Source organism: Myotis brandtii, unplaced genomic scaffold, assembly GCF_000412655.1.
Source record: "Myotis brandtii unplaced genomic scaffold, ASM41265v1 scaffold45, whole genome shotgun sequence".
NCBI lineage: Eukaryota > Metazoa > Chordata > Mammalia > Chiroptera > Vespertilionidae > Myotis > Myotis brandtii.
Window position 1 is genome coordinate 462,402 of NW_005367209.1, and position 23,276 is coordinate 485,677.

The following is a 23,276-nucleotide window of genomic DNA, read 5'->3' on the forward strand; positions in this document are numbered from 1 at the left end:
CTTTATTCTTAATGGTTTTTTGAAAAGGGCAATGGCACTTGCAAGGTTAACTCCATTGACCTTGTGATTAGGGCCTGGAGAGGGAGAAGCTGGAGGGGTCAGTGCAGAAGCTGCTGTGGTTGTGACTGGGAGCACAAGGACATGAACCAGGGCATTGGCAGTGGGAATGGAAGGAAAGGAATACTTTAAGTGGCAGTGTGTGGCAGTGGAAAAATCAATTAAACTTAGCAACCAATTAAATGTGGGAGGTAAAAATAATAAGGGATCCAATATGGGAGGTTTGTGCTTGGACAGTTAAATTAATGGTGGTATCAGTAACTGGGACAGAAAACATAGAAAGATATGGGATCATGGAAGGACTATAATTAATTCCATTCAGGACATCTGGGCTTCAGACACTATCCAAACAAGCAATGCAAAAGCTGACATTGACAAGTGGCAAATATGCCTGTTGACATAGAACAAAAACTTGAATCATGGACAGACATTTATGAAATTCCTGCTATATGCAAAGTATTGAGAAAGGTCCTATGGGTGGGTAGAGCAGCTAATAGTATAGTGTCTAACCGTAGAAGCTTGATAACATAGGTTAAAAACAGACAATGTAAATCTATGGGAAAATATCTAAGAATTGTTCCAAGACATTTTTATGAGAGAGAGAGAAAATAAATTAGCCCTTGAAAGACAGCTAGAGTAAAGCAAAGGGGGAGATAGAACTTTCCAATGAAAGGCTTGGAAAAGACTGAAAAAGAAGGATTTGTGAGACCAGGAATAGATGGACTAAAGGAGGCATGTGAAAAAAGACAAAGAGTAAGCGTAGGATGGTAAGCTGGAACAAACTTTTGAGCATTTTTAATATTTAACAAAGTTGCTTGAATTTGATGCAACAAATGGAACTTTTGGAAGATTTTCTAATGAGTAAAACGAACACAAGATTGATGCCCTGCCCTTTTGAAAATTTTTTACATTGCTTCTTACTTTCCCCATTCTTTAAATAAGTGTTTAATGGGTGGCTATTATGTGTGAGATGCTATGAAAGGCACATAACTGGATCAGAATTGCACACGCTTTTTCTTGACATAACATTTGAATAAGACATCATGTGAAGTTGTGGAATCAGAATTTGTCTTTCCATTTAGGTTTTGTCACTTATTAGCTTTGGGCAAGTCACCAATTTGTCCTGAGTGGTTTTCCCATTGTTATTTTTATTTGTTTTTATGTCAGGCAGTCTTCTTATTAGTATTGTTTTTCTATCCTCTTTGCCTTCTCTTTTCTTTCACTTCTGCTAACATATCACAAAGTTACAATTTTTATTATTGCTTGCCAAAATTGAATTGTATGGATAGATTCCTATACAACTTTCTCTTCTCCATGGAAAAATTTATTTAAAGCTCTCTTAATGCACAACAAAATTACATTTTTTTTCTTTTTCCTAATATTGGATATACTTATTCAATAATCTATCATGCCTTTATCTTTTCTCAGGTTTTTATCTTTAAGACAAAGCTGCAGTAAACATCCTTGCACACATATATTTATTTCCTAGTGATGGGAAAGATCTTCAGAGTTAGAAGTGCTGGGTATATGTACTTTAAGTTCATTAAGTTTTGGCACATATATTTATTTCCTAGTGCTTCCTTATTTCCTAGTGATGGGAAAGATCTTTAGAGTTAGGAGTGCTGGGTATATGTACTTTAAGTTCATTAAGTTTTGCCAACTTGCTTTCCATAAAGCCTGCAATTCAGAGGTCTATACAAGAGTAATGTTTCCCAGAGGTTCACATACATCATAATCATGTGGGAAGTTTGTCAAAACACAAATCCTGGGTCTCCCCTCTAGAGATTGTTTGCATGACTACCTATATTTGGTTATAATGTTTTTAATTGTTGGCAGTATAAGAGATATAAAGTCTTATTGTACTTTAATTTGCACTGCATTGGCTACTGATAAGAGTGAGCATATTTTCAAACATTTGTGGATCACTAGAGTTCACTCTTCTGAGTATTACTTCTCATGTTCTTTGTCTGCTTTTTTTCTATTAAGTTGTTTGTTTTTTTTCCTGAAATTATCACTCACCAAGCATCCGCTGTTGCACATCTCATGAGCTCAAACATTTGGAGGAGTTTAATTGCCTTTCTCCCTTCCTACTAACCAAGTGCAGAAGGAGATGCAGATTCACAGCTCCTTTCCAAGAGGAATGGGCAGGCTTCACTATGAACTGGAAGTTCAGCACTCAGTTCAATATTATGGTTGAGGTATCATTCCCCAGGTGTCTTGCCTTGTCATCGCCTCATAGGAAATCAGTAAGCTAAGACCTATCTGAAAGTCTTCCATCTTGGATTCAGAAGTAAGTGATGAAATAAGGCGTTTCTCTGTTTATTAGATTCAGTTAAAATACTTGTGACAGAGAAAGCCTGTTTAGGCCTCCTGAGTGAGTCATGTCAAGATAAATTCCTTCAGAAGGACTCACAGCTCAAGCAGCTCCTACCACAGACTGATTTCTGTCACATTGAGAGAAGCGACATTTTCTTAGATGTATTTCCGGTCATTACTGTATCTGAAACAATATTTTCAAGTTAGTATACATGCTCAACTAATGAAGGTATGTGGCATTATCTATCTTTATAACTTTACATATACACATAAAGGTTAGGACTGAACCCACAGCATGTCAAATCTGTGCTTTAAAATGGGGTCTACAACATTCGTATTTTAGAATTGAAGTCTTTCCTTCATTCCACATTGTGCATGAAAGATGGTTAGTCAGCTCTCCAATCTGAAGGAAATTTCCCCAAGTTGTTATTTCAAAGTGAACATTCTGGGAAAAAGTCAAAGCAAGGCGTCTAAAAACTGAGTTCCAAACCTCTAAAGTGATTCAGATTTTGTTTTGTCTTCAGGGACATACAGAGACACAGTTGGAGGCTGTTGTTGTCTCAGTCAGAATCCCCACCCCCGAGTCTGACCATCTTTGAATGGTGGCTCCATATTATGACGAGGGCATAACCCAAGTTTAGAAGCTGCCAGCAGTTTGTGGCACAAATGTCTGGTCACCAAGGGCAGAAATCCCCAGCCATTTGAGGACTTGTGGTTCAATGGGATATGGACTAGCCAATACTACTTTAAAGTGAGTTTTACTTTGAATAACTTGTTGAACACTATGAGTATGCTCCTGGTATAGAAGTTGGAGCGTCCATGTTGTTTGTTTTGGTTATTTGTTTTATTTTTAATCTGAGAATGAACTCAAGACCATACAGCCCACAGTTTGCCAGATTCAATGCTTACAGGCAGGTTTTAGAAAATTGCAAAAATGGCCAAAATATTTTGCAGTCCTCCCTTCAAAAGATGAAGCCTATTCCCCATTGAGCTGTCCTCACTACTTGCTTTGGATAACAGAATACAACAAAAGCAACACTGTACAAGTTCCAGGCCCAGGGCAAAAGAGGCCTTGAAACTTCCAGCCTTGTGCCCTTAAAACCCAGAGGTTGCCATGGGAAAAAGCTCAAGTTAGTCTGTTGGGTGATGAGTTGGCTCATGAATACATATTGCCTCAGGTGATAGCCAGCCAACCTCAGAAACAGTCACCTTGCTAAATATGGCAATTGACTACAGATGAGTAAGTGAGACCAGGCAACTAACTGCCCAACTAAGTCCACCAAATTACTGACCCTAGAATGCTAAGCTCAGTAAATAGTTTAAACCATGACATTCTGGGGTTGTTTGTTACATGACAAAAGCTAACCGATACACAGGTCCTTAGAAGCATACAGAAAGAGTAATAAGAGTGGTGAGGACTTAGTGAACTGATAATCCCTTTCTAAGGAACTCAAATACAGATTTTGAAAAACTCTGCTTGCCATAGGAAACACATCTGGAAGCTGCTGCCAGCCAAGAGTATTAGCCTTCTGAACTAGCCAATTCCCTCATTCTTACAAATGAGAAAATTGGTCCAGAAACTGACTTACTCAAATTGTTATGGCTAGTTCATGCCAGAACAAAAATAGAGTCCAGGTCTTCTGATATCCTATGCAGGACCTTTTCTTAAAAAGAGGCTTTAAACAAAGACTGGCTTTTTCTATCTGAAATAGGCAAAACTTGAAGATAAGAAAGGGCAGCATAGAACTAAAACTATTCAACTCCTTATGATGGGATCTTTAACTTATCTCTTATGGAAATTGTTCCAACAAGAAGGAATGGATCCTGTGATTTAATTTTAAGAAAAAATATTCTTAGAAATGTTTATTGAGCTTACAATTTTCTGTCCAATGAACACATCACCCTCACTCATTAATTATATTTTTGTGTGTTCTGGAAAGCAGAAAGAATAACAAAGTTCTCAGATCTTAAAATGGAGGGGAAAATGTTCCTGTTACATAATTCTTTGAGGAACTGACTTCTGTCAGCTTACGTAAGAGGATAATAAAATCCATATTGCATGTCCTCTGAACATATAATGCCACCTTTTTGTAGATGTGCAAATGACTACTTTTAAAATGAGTTTCATCATTGATGACATAATTGCATCGTAGAAGATAAACAGATGTTTCAACAGGTATCTGGCATTTGATTGCAAAAAAAAAAAAGTGCATTGGAGGGTCAATTTTCTTTCAGTTCCCTTTCTGTGAAGTTAACATAAACCAAACGATTTCTCACACAGTGTGTTTATTTGGTATTTCTGCATGGAGGTTTACTCTTCACCCGTGATAAAAGCCTCTCCTGCACACAGCCACCACATAAGGGTTAGGAAATGGACGGGTTCTATATAAACTGTCCCTTTTCCCATCTGGTTGTGCCCATCCTGCCAAGATAATGCTCTTATTCTCAATGCAGCCCAAAAGAAAAAAAAAATTAAAAATCAGCGTGCTGCTGGCACTTTTCTCTGTGTTTAGTGCCTGTGCATTGTGAAGACATTAAAACATATCTTTTGGAATGTGTATGTCAGCAAGTACACCTAAGTTTGTGATGGAGACATGGGAAACACTGTGAGGGAAAATGGGGTGGGAGGCATGAAGCAGAGAAAAAGAGTACAGCTCAATTCCCATTACTTAATAGAACACATTGTGAGGCCAGAGCCTTGTGGGAGCCAATCACCAGCTGACAAAATTAGATTCTGAATCATGCTTTGTAATTCTTTCTAATGCCAGCCAGGGATGAGAGCCTTCCTTGGGAACTGGTTCCTCCCAGGACCTACCCACCCCCCTGCATTCCTTATCAGCCCCTAGCCAGCTGCCAGCTCTTAAGATTACTGGACAGAGAATTTAATTCTCAAGGTTGTATATTAATATTCAAATTCCTTCTTATCCATAGACTGTGACTTAAGTCTGAGCTCTTTTTTTTCCCACCTCCACCCTCTTTCCTGCATGAATTTCCTTCCATAGATTTTACCCAGAAACCTTCCAATTGAATGGACATAGAAAAGAGAGTCGCTTACAAAACTTATACTAAATCAGTCCCGCTGCAGCATACGCATATCCCCAGAGCAAGGCTTTTTATTTCCCAAGCCTAAAAACTAATTTTATTCAATATTCTTTAAAACACATCTCCACCTTCAAATCTTTTCCCCTCCAGCAAGTGTTCAGCTGATGTCTGAAGTTGTTGGCAAGTAAATTGGAATTAGTTACAGTGGAAAATACAGTTATCAGAATGTAGCCAGATATCTCATATTGCTTAGGATGGCCCTGGTTTTCACATGGCTGCCTTAGAAAATATAAAGTTCCAGGGATTTACCAGGCAAAACTTCTCAAATGATCCCAATACCAAAAAGACACCTTACCTTTAGGTTTATCAGGAATCATATAACTAAAAACTATGCATTGCAAAAGACATGAAGGCATGTGCTATTTCATGTCATAAAGCATTTTGGCCTTAACTGTCAGACTACCTAAAAGAAAACATGATGGGATTTCAGTTTAGTCTTAATTAATGCAGTGTTCATTCTCCGTGAAAGGCATCTTAATGTTCTGCTGTACTTTGCATTTGTGGGGCAAGTCACGCCGAATATAGGGAAGTCCCCTCCATTGAACTGAATAAACATTTATCAGTGGCAAAGTGCACAAGGCACTTTAATAGATATAAGGAAGATGGCTGCTCTCATGGATTATTATTATTTTTTATTATAATGAGTCAGGTAGATCTTTTCCAAGTTATTGTCTAGATCATCCACTAATTTTATGACTTTGACAAAGTTACTTAAACCTTCTGTGCCTCAGTTTTCTCATCTGTAAAACAATAACCTCAGATGAATTTTGTCAGGCTTTAAAAACCAATACATACACACTGGCTTGAACACATATCCAAAATACAGTAAGCAATAAATAAATGTGATATTATTAGCTATTCAGATGGGGAAGATAAACTATTTTTTCAGAAAACTAACAATTTTAGATTGGATGTTGGAGCCTAAAGCCGGATTTTAGAAACATTACTAAGCCAATGGGACCAATCCTCAGTTTATCTTCAAGTACCCTTTTTTGTTTGTTTGAGACACACAACTCAGCAGCCATGAGAACTAACCAAGACATGGCCTGGTGAAGACACAAGCTCATTCTCAACTACCTACCTTTGATCAAAACTCACCTGACATGTGTGCTGTAGACTCTGGGCTCCATAGATGGTATTTATCTTGTTAATATAATAAAATAAACCAGCAAGAATGACGAGTTGGACCACTGGGCTTTGTGTTATCCTTTACAAATAACAGATGACATTTTAAATATCCTCCAACGGGCAGGATACATCTATTCCTTAAATGCAATCTACCCTTCAAGAGTTAGAATGCCTCAACATTAAGTACAGAATAATGGCAGGAAGGAATTTTAGAATAAGGGAAATATGGGTGCCCCTAAAACCACACCGAAGGGCAGAACATCCATTCATCCACTCTGCTTGTATAATGCAGAACTGACATCTCATTTTGAAAAATAGAAGTTAACACACAAACCTAATGATCTAAAACCAGAATGCATAACTATCTCACTGCCCTGGCCAGTGTGGCTCAGTTGGTAAGAGTCTCAGGTTTGAATCCAGGTCAGGGCACATACCCAGGCTGCTGATTTGATCCCAGGTCAGGGTGTGTACAGGAAGCAGGTAACAGATGTTTCTCTTTCACATTAATGTTTCTCTCTTTCTCTCTCTCACTTCCCCCTCTCTTTCTAGAATAAGTAAAGAACATATTCTCAGGTGAGGTTTACTTCCTCTCTCTCTCTAGAATAAGTAAAGAACATATTCTCAGGTGAGGTTTTTTTAAAATTCCCCCAAAAATTATCTCACTTTTCTTAAGCATAATTTTTCTCTAACTTGGTGGGAAATAAAGACTAAAGATCACCTTATAGCTAATACAGAATCAAAAAATTTGAGAAAGTTAACTAATTTTTCTTTGTTATCCTATATAACAAAAGCCTAATATGCTAAGTGTCCAGTCAACCGGTCAGCTGTTCAACCAATCAAAGTGTAATATGCTAATGATATGTTAAGACCACTCAACTGCTTCCTATGATGTGCACTGAGCACCAGGGGAAAGACACTCCAACCAGTAGGTGAGCTTGCTACTGGGGTCCGACTGATCAGGACTGACTGAAATGGGCCAGACACACCCTGGAGCCCTCCCATGGTCCCTCAACAGCTGGCCAACCTCCTGCATCCCTCCCCAGCCTTGATCATGCACCAGTGGGGTCCCTTGGCCTGGCCTGTGCCCTCTCACAATCCAGGCCCCTTCAGGCTATGTCAGAGAGCCAGTTTCCCAATCCTGCAGGCCAGGCCAAGGGACCCCACTGGTGCACAAAATTGTGCACCAGACCTCTAGTCGTTATATAAAAAATGTGCCTAGATATGGTCTTCTGGTTTTCTAATAGTATTAGCATATGGAAGTGTTAATTGAATTTAATTACATGGCTTGAAATGCCTGATATATTAATGTTAACCCTGAAAAAATGACTAAGTCCCACTTCGAAGCTTATGATTTAACTAGAGTCCCGGGGCACGAATTCGTGCACCAGTGGGTTCCCTCGGCCTGGCCTGTGGGATGGGGCTGAAACTGGCTCTCTGACATCCCCCAAGGGGTTCTGAATTGCGAGAGGGCGCAGGCCAGGCTGAGGGACCCCACCAGTGCAGGATCGGGGCTAGGGAGGGATGCGGGAGGTTGGCCAGCCAGGGAGGGACTAGGGGAGGGCTCCAGGGCATGTCTGGCCCATCTTGCTCAGTCCCAATTGGCTGGACCCCAGCAGCCAGCTCATCTACTAGTTGGAGCGTCTGCCCCCTGGTGATCAGTGCACATCATAGCAAGCGGTTGAGCGGCCTTAGCATATCATTAGCATGTTACGCTTTGATTGGTTGAATGGACAACCAGACAACCGGACACTTAGCATATTAGGCTTTTATCATATAGGATAATTTTTAGGGGGAAAGGTATTAGAAACAAAATGAATTTGCTTCTTGTCACTCAAGTTTAACCATAAGAGGACATACAATCTTTAGACCACTTCAAACTTTCTGGCCAAACTATAATTTTTGTTAAAAAATTCAATTGGTCTACTCTCAGGCCTGCATCTACACAATTGAATGTGACTGGAGAAAACACATGTCTATGATGACTGTTCATACTTTAATAATGAGTAACCTTATGTGGTGTGTCAATGTGGTCCAGCAAAAACACTATATTTCTCTAGTCCTTTCACTTTCCCCTCTTTGCCCACCTCTACCCCCCACTTTCCACTCCCTTGGCCTTCACTGAACTATTGACTGTGTCCATGGGGTATGCATATACGTTCTTTAGCTAATTCCTTCACCTTCTTTATCCAGTCACATACCCTTCCCCATCCCCTTGGATACTGGCCAGTCTGTCCCATGTAACCATGCTTCTGGTTCCATTTTGTTCATCAATTTATTCTGTTCATTAGATTCCACATATTAGTGAGATCATATGTTATTTGTCTTTTCTGACTGGCTATTTCACTTAGCATACTTTCCAGGTCCATCCATTCTGTTGCAAAGGGTAAAAGTTCCTTCTTTTTTATAGCCACCTAGTATTCCATTATATAAAAATATCACAGTATTTTATCCACTCATCGGCTGATGGGCACTTGGGCTGTTTTCAGATCTTTGCTATTGTAAATAATGCTCTATGAACATAGGGTTGCATATATTCTTTCTGATTAGTGTTTCTGGATTCTTAGGATATATTCCCAAAAGTGGGATCACTGGGTCAAAAGGTAGTTCCACGTTTATTTTTTTTTTTTTGAGGAAACTTCATGCTGTTTTGCGTAATGGCTGCACTAGTCTGCATGCCCACCAACAGTGCACTAGGGTTCCCTTTTCTCCACATCCTCACCAGCACTTGTTTTGTTGATTTATTGAAAGTAGCCTTTCTGACAGGTGTGAGGTGATATCTCATTGTGGTTTTTATTTGCATCAGAGAGCAAGCCTTTTATGAGTATCAAGTCTTGTGCTATCCTACAAATAAAAATGCTAGAAATGCTAACAAAAAATAAGTAGTTGTTAGAAAATGTGCAGCTTACAAATATACCAAACTAGATGTTTTAATTTTAAAATGCCATCTTATAGTCTACTCAGTTTACTCCAGTTACCCAAAGGCCTATCATTATTGAGAGATAACTCTATAACATCTGTTTATTAATGGCAAGACAGGATTATGGCTTAGGGATTGTTTAAATATTTGAAGTTTGGATCTGACTAGCTGCAGAAGTATGCATATGCTTCCACAGAGAGAGCTAGATAGTGGGTAATTGGCCCTGATTTCATGCATACATCACAACTGCTTTGAAGTAAAGGCTGCAACTCTACCCATGGCTTTCTCCCCGTCTTCACATCACTGGTTGCTTTTTTATTAAAAAATAATAACTTTTCTTTTTACTTAAAAAAAGAACCATGAAGTGATATGTATCAGTCCACCAAACACTTCCTGCAAGTGTAGTACATCAGGAATAGTGAGTATTTTAAAGACTGACCTCATGACAACTACTCTATTATGTGGGTCATATCCTCTTTGCTGTTAAATGTTTTCCTAGCATTATAAGAGTGATGTATATTTTCAATGGCCTTCTCAGCTAAGTGGTTTTATTTACAAAGTGACCATTAGAATAGGGAAATGACCATACTGCATATTGAACTCTTCAACATGTCACAGGTATTCAGTGAGGCTGAGAGAGTTGACTGTTATCTTGGGGCTCCAAGGAAAGATTTCAATCAAGCAAGCACAAAAATATTTTCATTCACCAAAAACTCATCACAGCACATAGTAGGAATCTCATCAGTATAATATAGGAAGTGCAAATATCTGAAATTATATGTAAACTGATTACAAATCATAGCAATTTTTGAACTTAAAAAGGTGCCAGTAATCAAGGAAATATTTGTTAATATGGATAAAATTTTGATTTTTTTGATTCAGAAAACCTGTGATGATTTTATATAGAGTGGGTTGTATAAATCCATGATTCATTAATTTAATGCTTCTCAATACAACATCACTATAATAAAGGAATATATTTCTAATATACGTACAAAGAGGAAAGAGACATATAACAGTGCTCCATTGATGATGATACATTGGATTCTTATGTATTGATTTTTAGGGGGAGAATGGAGCAACAGAGGGAAAGAGACAGAGAGGAAGAGAGAAAGAGAGAGAGAGAGAGACATTTGTTGTTCCACTTATGTATGTATTCATTGGTTGCTTCTTGTATGTGCCCTGACTGGGGATTGAACCCACAACTTTGGCATATCAGGACAATGCTCTAAGCAACTGAGATATCAGGCCAAGGCATGTACATTGGATTTTTTATTTCATATTGTAGTGTGTTTATCTTTGACTTTATAGCTGGTTATATGAGTTGCCAAATTTAACTATATGTGATGATGGGCCAGGTGCTGCAAGATTCTTTCAGTTCCCATTGAAGCACTCTAGAAGTTGAACTATGCATCACTGGTCATTGCCAGAGCCCCTCTAATGAGCGAGTCTGTGGGCAAGGACTTTGGAAATCTAGTACTTTAGAAAGATAAGGCATTTCTCTGTTCTTTTATCGTCTTCCTCAATGGGAACGTATAGTTCTTGAATTTCCCTTTTTAGGTAATTTCTGATATCTGACCCAATCCCTTTCTCTCGTGGTGGTGGGTTTAGAAGGGCTAGGAGGTGCTGGGGGTTGCGGGGGGGAGAGGGAGGTAACTTCCTAGAAGAGTCTATTGTAAAATTCATCCAAAAAAAAAAGTGGAGAAAGAAAGAAATGCTTTCTTTGAAAACTAAAGATAAGAAAAGAAACTTAATGTTGTGACTGGGCAGAGCGCCATTTTAAAATATCTACTGTCAATACCTTATACAAAGATGAAACAATGCTTAGGCGTTCTCAGGAAGCTGGATAAAGGGGGTTTCCCAACTCCTCCCCCATGTCCCTACCCCTTGTTTAGATGTTAACAATACCTTAGTTTCTAATATTCTTAATACAGACCTTCATATTTATGCCTTATTTACTATCAATCCTTGGTTCAAAGGTCTTTTTAACTTTCTAATTAAAAAAATTGCTCAAAGGATTCCATGGCTATTAAATAGTTCTTTAAAATAGCAATTGTATTTGTGTAGTATAGAGAAGTCAGAAACAGATGGATTAATTTTCCTTTAAAATATATTTAGTTTAAAACTACTAGAGGATAAAATAAAATATTTGGACAAATATGTTTAAGTTTTGCTAAGAGATTAACACCTAAGAAACATTTTGAAGGTATTAGCCCATCTGAAAATCCAAGGTCTTTCCATAACAGATAATTTTCCCCCATGAAGAACTAAAACTCTCAATATTTGCAGATAACATGATACTACCTATAGAAAACCCTAAAGAATCCACCCAAAATTAATAGAATTAACAAAAGTATTCACTAAAGTAGCAGGGTACAAAATTAATATTAAGAAATCTGCTGCATTCCTGTACACTAATAACAAACAATCAGAAAGATAATGAAGAAAACCATTCATAATTTCATCAAAAAGAATAAAATACCTGGAAATAAACTTAACCAAGAAGGTGAAAGACCTCTACTCTGAAAACTATAAGACATTGAAGAGGCCACAAATAAATGGAAGAATGTATCATGTTCATGAACATGATGGATTAATTTGTTAACATGACCAAACTACACATAACCATTTACAAAGTTAATAAAATTCCTATCAAAATGCCAAGATCATTCTTCTCAGAACTAGAACAAACAATCCTAAAATTCATATGGAACCACAAAGGAGCCTGAATAGTCAAAGAAGTCTTGAGAAAAAAAGAAGAAGCTGGAGGTATTGTGCACCCTGATCTCAAACTATACTACAAACTGTGATAATCAAAATAGGATATTGGCACAAAACATACACACAGATCAATGGAACAGAATAAAGAGCCCAGAAATAAGCCCTTGCTTATATGGTCAACTAATCTATGACCAAAATAAGTAAAAATATACACTGGAGTAATGACAGTCTCTTTAACAAGTGGTGCTAGGAAAACTGGACAGATACATGCAAAAAACAACAACAACAAACAAACAAAAACAAAAAACAACAACAACAAAGCAAAAAACTGGACCACTCTCTTATACTACACACAAAAATAAACTCAAAATGGATTAAAGACTTCCATGTAAGACTTGAAATCATAAAACACCTGGAATAAAACACAGGAAGTAAATTATCTGGCATTAGTCTAATATCTTTGTGGACCTGTCCCCTCAATCAAGGGAAACAAAAGAAAAAATAAACAAATAGCACTATGTCAAACAAGAAGGCTTCTGCAGAGCAAAGGAAACCTGCAACAAAACAAAAAGGAACCTACAAACTGGAAGAATATCTTCGTAAATGATATCTCCAATAAGGGATTGATATCTAAAATATGTAAGAAACTCATAAAACTTAATAACAAAAAAATAAACAATCAATTGATAAATGGGCAGAGGACATAAAAAAACTTTTTTTTCAAAGAAGACATACAAATAGCTAGCAGTCATTGAAAAGATGCTTAACATCAGTAATAATCAGGGAAATGCACATCAAAACCATGATGAGATATCACTTCACACCAGTCAGAATGGCTATTATCAAAAAGCCAACAAATAAAATGTTAGCTAGGATGTGGAGGAAAGGGAGTCCTTATGCACTGTGGGTGGGACTGCAAACTAATGCAGCCCCTGTGGAAAACAGTATGAAGATTTCTTAAAAAAAATTAAAAATAGATATAAGATATGACTTAGCAATTCATTCCATTTCTGGGTAGTTAGTCAAAGAAAATGAGAACACTAATTGGAAAAGATGTTCTTTGCAGCATTATTTACAACAGCCAAGATATGGAAGTTATCTAGGTGTCCATTGATAGACAAATGGATAATGAAAATGTGGTATATATATACATAATGGAATATTATGCAACAATAAAAAAGAATAAGGTCTGGCCATTTGTGACAGCATGGATGCATGTTATGCTAAGGGAAGTAAGCAGAGAACACAGACTAACAGCTGTCAGTGGGGAGGGGGGAGGGGAGTTGGGTAAAAAAGGTGAAGGGATTAAGCAAAAAACAAAACACCTCATAGATTCAGACAACACTATGGTGATTACCAGAGGGAAAGAGAGGGGGAGTAGGTAGGAGAGGGTAAAGGAGGGATAAATGGTGATGAAAGGAGACTTGACTTGGGGTGCTGAACACACAAAACAATATGCAGATGATGTATTATAGAATTGTACCCAAAGAACTTATACCCATATATGCATAACCCATAGACACAGACAATAGTGCAATGAAGCTCTGAGGGGTGTGGGGGTAGGTACAGGGTGGAAAGAGGGATTGGGGAGAATATGGGGACATCTGTAGTACTTTCAACAATAAAGATAAATTTTAAAAAAAAGAAAAGCTATATAATTTTATTAACCAATGTCACCCCAATAAATTCAATTTTTTTCAAAAGAAAAAATACTGGCTATTGGGGGAATAATATATTACTTTAGAGGCATTCTTCCCAGTATTCACTGAAATAAAATCCAGATGTATTTTTTTAAATGTTGAACAAAAGAAAGAAAAAATGTCAAAGTAATAGAAAATAGGGGTATATATGTGAATAGCTTTGCAGTGAAAAATAATCACAAAAATTCAAAAGATTTGCTTATATAAAAAGTTAAAACTTTGGTGAATAAAAAATCACCATTAGAAAAATTAAAAGCTATCAAGTAAAATGTATGATAGGTTATTATGCTTTCATAATCACATCTCTTCCCCTGAATTCCATCTTTTCTTTTTCTTTTTTTTCATGTCACACTTCCCAGAAGGGCAATCTACTTTTTCTGCCCTACTTCTACCAATCCGGAAACCACAAGAGTCCTTGTTTGTAGTACACTCCAGCAGTGATTCCTAAACTTAGCTTTCATTGGGACCCATGTTGAGGGTCTCAATGAAATACATATTGAGGGGTTCCATCCCTGAGTTTCTGACTCAGCATGTTTAGATCAAGCTCAAGATTTTGCATTTCTAACAAGTTTCTAGATCAGTGGTTCTCAACCTGTGGGTCGCAACCCCTTTGGCGGTCGAACAACCCTTTCACAGGGGTTGCCTAAGATCATCCTGCATATCAGATATTTACATTAAGATTCATAACAGTAGCAACATTACAGTTATGAAGTAGCAACGAAAATAATTTTATGGTTGGGTCACAACATGAGGAACTGTAAAGGGCCAGAAGGTTGAGAACCACTGTTCTAGATGATGTTGATGCTACTGATGTGTGGCCCACACATAAAAATTATTATTCTACAGAATATTCTCTTCCTGTGTTAACAGAACTTTGGTAACTGGTAAATCCAGTAGTCCAACTTCAATCCTCATTTCACTTAATATCTCAGCATCATTTGTCATATTTTTCCACTTCTATCTCTTTGAAAGTCTCTCTTCACTGAGTTCCCATGACATTAATTTTGAATTTTATTATTTGCAACTCAGAACTCTTATTTATATACCTGGTATATAACATCTCTGATAATCTATGCCTTATTTACCATATAGCTTTAGCTTGTATTATTCTCCCTCCCCAATCCTGACACTGCGCTTACACTGGCTTTCCTCCAAACCTTGCAATTGATGTGTTATTATACTTCTACTAGAGACCTGGTGCACAAAATTTGTGCATAGGTAGGGTCCCTAGGCCTGGCCGATGATCAGGGCCAATCTGTGGGGTGACTGGCAGGATGATTGGGGGCCCTCTACTCACACCTCCCTGTGCAGGGCGACTGGCAGGGCAGTTCGGGGGGAGGGGGCGCCCACTGGCACCTGCTTTAGCCAGCCTGGTGCCACCCACTCACCGGCCCCACCCCCTGCCGCAGCCACCCGTCACTTCCCTGTTCGGGGTGAGTGGTGGAGGGATCAGGGGGTCCCCAGTGGCACCCGTCTTGGCTAGCCTGGTGCTGCCCGCTCACCAGCCCCACCCCCCAGTGCCGCCACCAGTCACATCCCTGTGCAAAGAGACTAGCAGGGTGATCGGGGGGTGCCCCGACTGGCACCCACCTTGGCCGGCCTGGCACCGCCTGCTCACCGGCCCTGCCTTCTGCTGCTACCGCAGGTTGCCTCCCTCTGTGGGGCGACTGGTGGGGAGATGAGGAGGCCCCCATTGGCACCCCCCTTGGCTTGCCTGGGGCCTGTGGGCTGGGGGAAAGCTCCTGTGTTGAGCATCTTCCCCCTGGTGGTCAGTGTGCATCATAGCAACCGGTCGTTCCATTGGTCGTTCTGCTGTTCGGTCGATTTGCATATTAGGCTTTTATTATATAGGATATTTAGTAAAAGCAGAGACTTGAGAGCAAGAATTTGAGATACCTATTTTTCACTGACACCTTGTGGGAAGCAGGGAAGTCTTTTCTTTGGGTTTTAATTCACTTATTTAAGAATTGGTAAGGTTATTCCCATGGGGGAGAGGCAGTGAAGAGTCTCTGTCCCCAGCCGCCCTCCCTCTCCCAAGCTGGGAGTTAGTGAGGGAGGGATAAGAGGTATTAGGGAAACACCTATACCCAGAAACACCTCCCCACATATTGTACCAGTTAGAGACTTTTTTTCATTTAAGAAGCTTTGAAATGGCAAGTGGTCTCTGAAAAGGATTACCCACATGGATGTTCAATTAGAAAATCAAATTGTTCTCTTGAGGGTCATTGCTCTAAAGAAATAATGAGACTGGGAAACAGTAATTTCGGAGCATGCGGCTCTTTACTGGAGGACAGGTTGAAATGGCTTGCTAGGATTGGGTCTCACAGGGTGCTTTCTGTAGCCAAAGAGCATAGCAAGAGCAGAATTTATACCACCCATCAATAGAGACCCCTGAGAGGTGATCCAGGTCAGTGTGTCTCAAACTATGTCCCACAGAATATAATCCTGTGGATGCTTCAGACGGGGATAGGAAGGGGCTATGCGGAGATAGGTTTGGGAGGCATCACTCGCCTCGCTGATTAGTCAATGGGAAGGGTAGTGAAGTTATGGTTAATTACCATGTTTCTCTATTATTAGATAGGAAGCCTCTACACAGGTTGTTTTTCCCCCTTCTCTGCCTGACAGATTCCTTATTTACCCTTTAAGACTCAGCTTAAGTGACACTCTCCTTGAGAAGGATTCTGCCCAATGGAGTTATGTCTCTTGGAATTTTCCCAGCATTTTATAGACAACTCATTACCGTATGTAAGGTATTTAAGTCTAATTATTTGTTTATACAATCATGTGCCACATAACGACGTTTCTATAAACAATACACCATATATATGACAGTGGTCCCATAAGATTATAATGGAGCTGAAAAGTCCTATCACCTAGTGATGTCATAGTTATTAAAACATCATAGTGCACCACATTACTGATGTGTTTGTGGTGATGCTGGTTTAAACAAACCTTCTGTGCTGCTAGTTCTATAAAAGTATAGCACATACAGTTATGTACACTACATAATACTTGATAATGATAATAAATGACCATTTTTGGTTTATACATTTACTATACTATACTATTTATTTATTGTTATTTAAGAGTGTACTCTTTTTACTTATTAAAAAATCAGTTTGCTGAAAAACAGTATGCCAATAATGCTGGCAGCAACCTTATACATCTTGTGTTTACCATGTCTCTTGATTGCGTTATTTTCTCTTGTGCTTGATTTAATCTTCGGTTGTTTTATACAATAACATGCCGTACCGGCTTGTAGCCTAGGAGCAATAGGCTATGCCATAAAGCTAGGTGTGTAGTAGGCTACACCATCGAGGTTTGCGTACGTGCACTCTGTGATGTTCACACGAGGACAAAGTTGCCTGACTCATTTTCAGATGGTATCCCACTCGTTAAGTGGCGCATGACTCTCTATCAATCCCATTAAAATATGAACTCATCACAGGACTGTTTCATAGGCAAGGGCCTAGCACAGTGTTGACTCAAGAAGACTGGAAATGTTTAATGAATGAATCAATGGGCCAAAATACCAGGCCGTAGCGGTAAACACCGCTTAGAACCAATGTTTAGGGCAGAACTGTTTTCAGACCCATCCTGTTTCCATGTTACAGAACACATTCCTATCAGCTGATTCTAGGATCTGATCAAGTCATGAATGACTAACTTATTTTGCAATGTACCTGTCATGGCAATGCTCATAAGAAGGTATTTAATAAGTTCATTTGAGAGGTGATAAAACAGATAACCTTGTCCTCTTAACTGTTAGAATATACACTATTAGTTTCGCATCAATGTTGACTTTCCAACTGGTTAAATTGAGAAATTAGGAGGGTAAAATTAAGAGATATTTATAATTCAGATATATTCCACATATTGAAAAAATAACTTAATCTGAGGGCATTTTCCAAAAGAGCAATTCAAGTTAATTTTATAAAGGGTTCTAACCATTTTTTTCAAATATCCCACCTTGAGAGCATTTAAACATACTTTAGATTCTGCACAAGTATATAAATTAATGTATACCTCAAAATGTCCCATCATTGCTCTCTCTAAGGATTTTTAAAGGCTTTCTAGAAGTATAAGAATAAAATGCATGCTCTGGACCCTGTGGCTCAGTTGGCTGAGTGTTTTTCCATATACTGGTCCACACCATGTCAGGGTTCAATCCCCAGTAGGGGACATGAAAGTGGCAGCCCATCAATGTTCCTCTCTCTCATTAATGATACTCTCTCTCTCTCTCTCCTTCTCCCTCTCCCTTCCTTTCTCCCTATAATCAACAAAAATATATTTTAAAGATTAAAATACATGATACTTATTAATAAGAGAAATTAATAATTATCAAACTGAAAAGAAATCAATTTTCAGAAAAAATAAGATAAAATTTTAAGTTATATTGCACACAGAGAAATAAATGATTGATTTTTCAAATTTGAGGTATTCCAAATTGGATTTTAGAAGGATCTCTTAGACAGCAGTGTGATGATGGGTATATTGGGCGTATAGGAGATAGAAGACAGGAAAATCAGGAAGGAAGATGTTATCATAATCCAAGTGGGGACAGGTCAGAGGGGCAAAAACCTGAGGTATATGTGATCAAAGTATAAACGTGTTGGTGGCTGATTTGATGTTGGAAGGTGAAAGAAGAAACAGGAGTATGATCCTCTGGGTTACTTGGTTGATAATGGCAGGAAGAACATAGGGGAGAGGAGTGAGACTGTGTAATGGGCTCAGTTTCAACAGCTGCCGTGGGTCATGTCAGAGGGATATCTATGAATAGATCGCTATTAAAGAGTTAGAAAGAGGGGTCTAGAACCCCAGAGAATTTCCACATTTTTAAAATGTGGTATGTAGGTTTCTATGAATTAAGATCCTTTTCAAGTCTAATAATCTAAAAATCCTAAATCACCACTGCCTTTCATTAGAGATTCAGTCAGTGGAGGAGTTAGGTCTAGAATAGGCACCCATGGAGATGATTACTATCATTTCTCAAATAAAATACTGTCTCAAAATATTTCAACATACTTAGAGGATGTTTCATCCTGCTGAGTTAAAAACAAACAAACAGCAACTTCAGCTAAATATTGGAGATATCAAAGCTAAACACATCTTCCTCTAAATATTGGAGCCTGATGCAAATGAAAAATATTTCACCCTGGTTTAAATGTTGTGGTGAGTCCACAAATAGATGATTTAATGGTTCTGTTCATCTCAGTGGTGCTATATGCAGTATAAATTCTTCTCAAAGATTGACTTGTGCAGAAATCATGTGGGGATCTTACTCAAGTTCAGGTTCTGACTCAGTGGGTCTGGGGTGGGCCCTGATAGTGTGCATCTCTAACAAGCTCCCAGGTGATGCTCATGCTCTTGATTCATAAGGTTCACAGAATATAAAAGAGACATAATGACACAGTCATGCAGTCAGATTTTGTTTGGATAACAGTCCAGTTGCCTGGTTTCGGGCAATTCATTTTCTTGAATCCAGTTTCTCTTACTGTAAAATGAAGTGATCATCACCAGCTGCCCACCCACCACCCAAGCATGTGTCCTGACCAGGAATTGAACCATGACCTCCTTGTTCATAAGTCGATGCTCAACCACACCAGCAGGGCTGCACTACATTCTTAGTTAATAGTGGATTTAAGTCCATGCCTCAAATAGTCTTCTTGGTTATTTCTATTTTTCTGCTTTTTTTTTTTGGACAAACTTCTTGCCATACTTAATTATTTCATTGTTTTTAATCCTATGACAGGTTGGATGCAGCAATTGTTCTAAGAGTAAGATACAGGTCAATGCTACTGGCCTGCTGTTTTCTTATCATTCCTTAACTGGTATTATCTTGAAGGTGACGGTTCCTTTCAGGCATCCTTTTTAATGCACCTGTCCATTTTGTGAGAAGTTCAATGAAAACTTAATAACTAAGCCCATGATTCCACCTAACCAGGTCACTTAACTAACAACACTTTGCAACAAGGATAGAGATTGTCTCTATCCTCCACACTGCTCTACGGAGCCCACACCCTTTCCACAAGCTTCCTCCCAGAACATGAGTGGCTCCTGATTCTGTCATACCTGGACCGAATTTGGGTGCTGCATATCAAATAGTTGTGAAATAAGTCAGTCAGAGAAAGATAAGTATCATATGATCTCACTCAGATGTGGAATCTGATGAACAAAATAGATCCAGAGACATAGAAACATGGAACAGACTAATGAATTTCAGAAGGAAGGCTGGGGGTAGGGGTGGGAGGTTGGTGCAGAGATTAACCTAGGAAGTTATATGCATATGGACACAGATAATAGAGTGGTGAGGCCTGGGAGGGGCAGGTACAGGGTGGAGGGGGTCAATGGGTAAAACAAACAAGCAAAGGGGAGGGACATCATCTGTAATACTTTCAAAAATAAAGATAAAATAGTTATCAATTTCTGTCCTTTTTAAGGTCAAAAATATAAAATTAAGATAAAGCTTAAACCCCATAGAATTACTCTTAGTTTTTTATAATTTTCCTTTTGCTTAGAATATCCAACTTCATCTTGACTCACCACTTCACATCCTGTGCTCCAACAACACAGACGTTTTTAAATTTCTAAACTCAGCCTTGCTCTTTTACATTACTGAGACTTTGTAAATGTCTGCTTAGCTCTTCATTCCTTTACCAACCCAAAGTCATAGTATCCACCACCTTCCAGAACAAATACCTCTGGTGCTTCATGGCCACCACCATGGTTCATGAGCAACATGGCAGCTGAATCTTCATCGGAGACTTCCAAGTGGATTAGATCTACCTCACCCCACGTGGTCCCGCCTCAGGCATGCCGGGAGGCTTCTGTCAGCTGTTCGCTCCAGGGACTTCCATGCTGGCTCCCCTGAGCATGCAGTCCCTGGAGGAAAGTCTCCACCAGTGGGGACAGGAGCCAGTGAATAAGAGCTCCAGTTTCCTGTCTTTCAAGGGACAGTTTTGGAAGGCATTGTGTTTGTTTCTCAGGAAGTCCTAGGGGAACCAAGCCCCACTGCCCACAGGGGAACCCTTGATAAGACACCCTTACAATGGCCTTCCCTCTTCTCTGCCTCACCTACCCTTACTAATACTTCCTGGGACCTACTCCCAAACCATTTGCACCAAAATTCCAGTCACAGGCTCTGCTTTCAGTAGAAAACAGAGACACCTTGTTCTGCCTAACTGCCTGGAAACCCTGAAGTCCCTCCCCTAAGTAGACGTATTTCTGTTCCCTTTGCTGCTGTCAAACCTTGATGTAGCTTAGCTGTTTCACTCATTACAAACAGACATGATTGCTGGTTGTCACACATATTCTAGCCCCCTGCAAAGGGGCCATCCGACCTGGTCGAAGGTCCCATGCGCTCATACATGTCTGTTCACCCTGGCTCTTCTGCTGCTCATCTGATGTGGCATAATGGGGTTCTTCATATCACTGTGCTCCATGGGCACTGTGGTTCCCATGACACTGACATTGGCCCAAGTCTGACCTTCGGGTATAGTAAATCCTCTAAAAAACTAACTGTAAGTGAAATGACCCATGATAAATCCAATTTTACTGTAGGCTAATTGATATAAACAAGAGTTAAATTTTCATGACATACTTCTGGTCACAGAACATCACCACACTTCTAAATAAGGACCCCTTACAGTTGTAATAATAAACATTGAATTAAATGTGAACTCTACATACATTTAAGAAAGACTAATAAAAACAAGAAGGATAATTATTTTCCAACCTGCTGATTCCAGTTCAGGGTTGCAGGTGATTGGAGCCTAAGCTGGTGGTCAGGTCTCAAGGTGGAGACCAGCCCTGGACAGGACACTCTTCCATTGCAGAGTGCACTCAGGAACACCCTCACACTCCCATTGGCACCATCTAGACACACAATTTCACCTTATCTTCACATCTTTAGAATGTGGCAGGAAACCAGAATCCCCAGAGGAAACCCATGATGACAAGTGGAGAACATGAAAACTCCACACAGACAGTGGCCTCAACCAGGAATCTATTTTTTTTTCTCATCAACATTATAATGAAATGACATTGAATTAAATGATGTTACTCAAGGACCTGCTGCCCAGTGACCCTGACCAGACTCAAGTCTCTTTCACATTTCTCCACCAAGTAGGCAGTCCTGGCTGGTACCCATGGGATGTTCCTTCAAGCGCCCAGGCTCATGCCTTGGCTGGCACAGCTCCAAGATGACCGTGGGAAATTACTTAAGCCCCAGAGATTTTTCCATTCAGTGATAAGTTGTTAATTTCTCTAAGACATTCATTTAAAAAGTTAGACAAGGGGTGGGTTTAATTAATAGCTACCATTCTTGTTTTAAAATTACTACTTTCCTTAATATCCTTATTTGACTATCACTTTTTAACTAAAGTAAATTCAGTACCCCCCCATTCCTACCTCCATTAGCTTAATGAAGTTATATAACTTCTCTAGACTTTAGAACTTTTGCTTGTAAGTTGAGAATAATAGTTCCTTTCCTACTGAAAGACAGTGGACACAAGATTATCTCTTGAGTGTTCTTAGATCCTTAGACTAGGGTTTATGATTATTGCCAGATACCTATGTGACATCAAGTTATTATTCTAGTTTCATATCAGACACACACACACACACACACACACACACACACACACACACACTATCCCCCCTCCCACCCTTGACTGATGCTATCATCCTTTGAAGGACATTTCAGCTTTACACCTAAAATGGATGCATAAATATAATTGCTGACATCGATTTATTCCCAAAAAAGCCTATCACAATGGTGCCAGCGTGTAGCTCTCAATAAAGGATGTGACAATTACGGATATAAATTCAGCCTTTGGCGTGCCAGAGTTACAGCATCCTCATATTTAGACATCAAACAAGACTTCCCCGTTGTACAAAGCAAAGGAACAGGAAAACGTGGACACTCAGCATGACTGCGCTGGCTCCAGCAGGTCAGGAGTTTGCTTCTTCAGAGGATGAAAATACTCTATGCTTCCTGTGTTTCAGGAAGAATCTGGGTCCATCTTGGCAACATAAAGCTGCGTGGTGCTTAAAAACAAGCATGCCTCATATCCACCCTCATCTCATCGGTTTTGAGTGGGGGTGGGGAGGGAAATTTTGGATTCCATTGGGAGAAAGAGACATCAAAAGAATTAAATCATTAACTATTAAAACATGAAAAAGTTAGGGAGTGAGAATTAGGATGAGTTTTTTCCTTACTTATCCTGGATCATATACTCATCACAGTTCGTTTACTCATGCCATTTTGGGGTCCCTTTGCTCTGAAATCACGGGGAAGAGAAAGGCTCAATCTAACCGTGGGCTCAGGGCAAAAT